The following is a 3,598-nucleotide window of genomic DNA, read 5'->3' on the forward strand; positions in this document are numbered from 1 at the left end:
ATTTCACACTTTATTAAAATTTTTCAAATATTAATAAAAATTCAGTTAACTGTCATGCATAAAAATCAAATTCGAATAGTTTAAATTTCACTATCACAACAATATCAAAAAATATATAAGATCATATAAAGATTAAGTTGCAAGCTTATCTTTGATTTTCTTAGAAAAAAAAGTAAAATAGCATCAACAAAGCAAAAACAAAATTTCTGATCCTAGACAATTACATTTTTTAGAATTTAGAATTTGGCTTGATTACCTAGATTCCAGATTTTAGTCCTCAAGTTTTATGAAATTGTGTTTTAGAGCCCCTTTAAACATATATATTATAAAAATATTGGTTTATCAACAAAAATTCAAAAACGTTTTATATTTTTCATGGTAACGTTAAACTTTTATGATAGTTGAAATATATTTTATTCTATATGAGTTTTACTTTTTATAAAAAAATGTAACAATTTTACATTTGATGTTTTAGCTGGGCAGATTATTTTTTATAAGACTTAACGATCTTTTTATCATGCATTAAATATAACAAAGTTATATGTACTAGAATTTGAGAGTTAATTTAGATCCCCTAGATAATCGAAACATGTGATTTATAAATGATTCTTTTTATATAAGCAAGATTCTGTCATGATGCATGGAAAAATTATTTATCGATTTTACAACAAAAAAATCTTGAGGTAAAAGTCTAAATCAATATTTTTATTAATATACAAATTGGTGAAATTGCGCAATTTTTATTAAGAATGAATACAAAATATGGTACCAGAATCATAAAATGCATAAACAGTAGATTTTAAACCATGTAAAAAACTATACCTAGTCAGAAATCCTAATATCCGGATCTTTCCGTGTAATCTATTTCGTGTTTTTTTTCAATTTAATATTTTAAATAAATTTCTTAAATATTTTCAGCAAGTAACATCTATTATTATTCCCAAATATACTAGTTGAATCGATTTAATGCACAAAAAGTATAGATTCGATTTTAATATGTTGAAATAATAATTCTATATCGTTTTTTATTTCTAAAACTACATTTGTTTTCTTTTGACAGATTTTATTTCGATATTTTTTTTTAATATAAATCAATATATTCACTGTTTATTTCTAAAAAATTAAAAATATAATAAAAAAACGGACTAAAAATTTCTAACGATATAAAGTTATAATTTTAGATTAAAAAATTAAAACCGACTTTTTTCGCATACAAAGTACATAGAATTACGTCAAATTGCATCACAATATTCAATTTTTTTTTAATATAATGAATTAAGCTTTTAAAATGTTTTATTGGTAGTATTACTATTTCGGCATAAATTGAATTGTATAGTAGTTTCTAGGTTTTTTATAGTCAGTAATTTACTGAAGTACAGACTACCGAGTAAGTATTAACTTTTTGTGCTGTAATTATATTCATATTTTTATCTGAATGCTTTTTTTAGTTGTGTGTTGTTTTTATCTGTATGTTATTTTTATTATATTCAGTTTCTTTCCTTTGTTTATTCTTTAAAGCTGTTTCACAAAGAAATATCGATTTGCATCTTTTTGATGTGATATGTATACTTCGATATTCATTAGATCTTTTTACAATATTTTAATTATCAAATCTTAATGTTTGCCCAAGTTTCTGCAATCATAATTTACACATCATTCATCATAAGTTGCAACCATTACAGTGTAAATTAAGTATGTTTATATATAATAAAACAATAATTTTTATTTAATATGCGTAATTGACACCCATCTTGGATAAGAAAACAAAAGTAATTCTTCCGTCGATTGATCGGAAGTTATCTTTTTCGAATGCAAATATGGTTCATGTTATATAATTCTCTGATCAAAATGTGTAACTTGTCCCAGTTTCTACATAGACGCATAAAAATTAATTTACAGAATTCACGAACAACAATTTATATTTCGAGCGTCTAATACATATATTTTCGAGTAAACATATATATTTCCTTTGCAATATTTACATAATTAAAAATTAACCATTAATACAAAGTAAGTAATATAAATTAATGAAACACATAACTTTTTGCCAAATCAATTTATAGATATTAAATGATATAACTTCTTTGGTCCACAAAATTTATAATCTCAATTATTCTTTATATTTTTAATCTTATATTAATCTCAAGCTTTTGATTGGTATAATTTGTTTAAAAACATGATCTGTTAAATATTTAAAAGCATGTGCCTAAATTACTAATGGATATAATATTTTATTATTTCTGCTGATCAAACAATTATAATCGACAAATGTATCAAACTTCACTATGAATTGCACCAATTTGCCAACTTTGATTTTAACGTGCATTAATTAGAGCATTACCTTTTTAACTTTTGACAAGGATATTTCTATCCATTTATCACTTGGTACCTATACCAATTTTCAAACATAAAAAAATAAGCGCGGTGATGGTTATTGTTGTATTATTTGACTTGGATTTGTTAATAGACGATTAGATTTTTGAATACTATTTATCATGGGTCATTGATAAACTATCAAACAATCATTATTGCCGCTAAGCTGCAAGCAATACATAAAACAATATTGGTATATGCATAATGTAAAATTATTTTGGATTTAAAAATACAGAAAATATGGGGCTATAAAAACCTTCCCGTTATGCAAGCTCAAGATCGAGTGAACAAAAACATTTCTGTATGATATACCTGTTTCTACTGGAAATACCATATTGACTTGGTCAGATTAGAACCATTAATCTCATTATCGAATTTGTGAAAACACAAGCGAAAATATACAATTTAAAGAAAATTCAAGCTTTTTTTTAAATTAATATTTAACATTCATGTGAAACAAGACAAAAGATATATTTCCTAAATTATAGAGATTTTATTTACACCAAACACTTGGTTTCGATGCTTATATAGTTTAATAATGCATATACTTGCGAAAAAATAATATGTAAATAAATTCACATTAAGAAAAATTTAGGATATTTAACCACGTTAAAAAACCCTACTGTACTTTCTAAAATTTAATTTAAAAAATTTTAATGTGCTTATAAATAAAAAAAACCTATTAAAAGCTTTACAATAGTCCTTATTATATTGAATGATACAAATATAATTAACTGATTCATTTTCATTATTTTTATATCTGATACACAAGACATAAAATATCGGAATGCAATATTTATAAATGGCATATAAAAAAAATTGTGTACATCGTAATTGTAAACCGTGTTTTTAAGATTTAGTTTCTCTTACAGTTTATTTTACAAAAAAAATTTGAATATACATTACTATGTTTATTAGTTATATATAACTTTATAAAAAATAAAAAACATAGAAACGTGATGCATGATCATGCAATAAATTCTAGTGAATTTATTTAAAATTATACAAGAAAATATGGATTACATCTCGAATTCATTTGTCAAATATCACCATCTATCTCTAAAGTACAATTGGAAAGAAAAAAAATCTAGAAATTTCTAAAAAAAATTGGCCTAGTAGATTTCGCCTAATACATTATTTTAAGATATTATATATACACCAAAAAAATATGCGGTGTATTGTTTTTAAAGCTGCTGTTTCATATATTTCATTTTAAATTCCTGTA

Source organism: Rhyacophila brunnea, unplaced genomic scaffold (assembly GCF_057557595.1).
Source record: "Rhyacophila brunnea isolate RB1 unplaced genomic scaffold, BYU_Rbru_1.0 scaffold_86, whole genome shotgun sequence".
Lineage (NCBI taxonomy): Eukaryota > Metazoa > Arthropoda > Insecta > Trichoptera > Rhyacophilidae > Rhyacophila > Rhyacophila brunnea.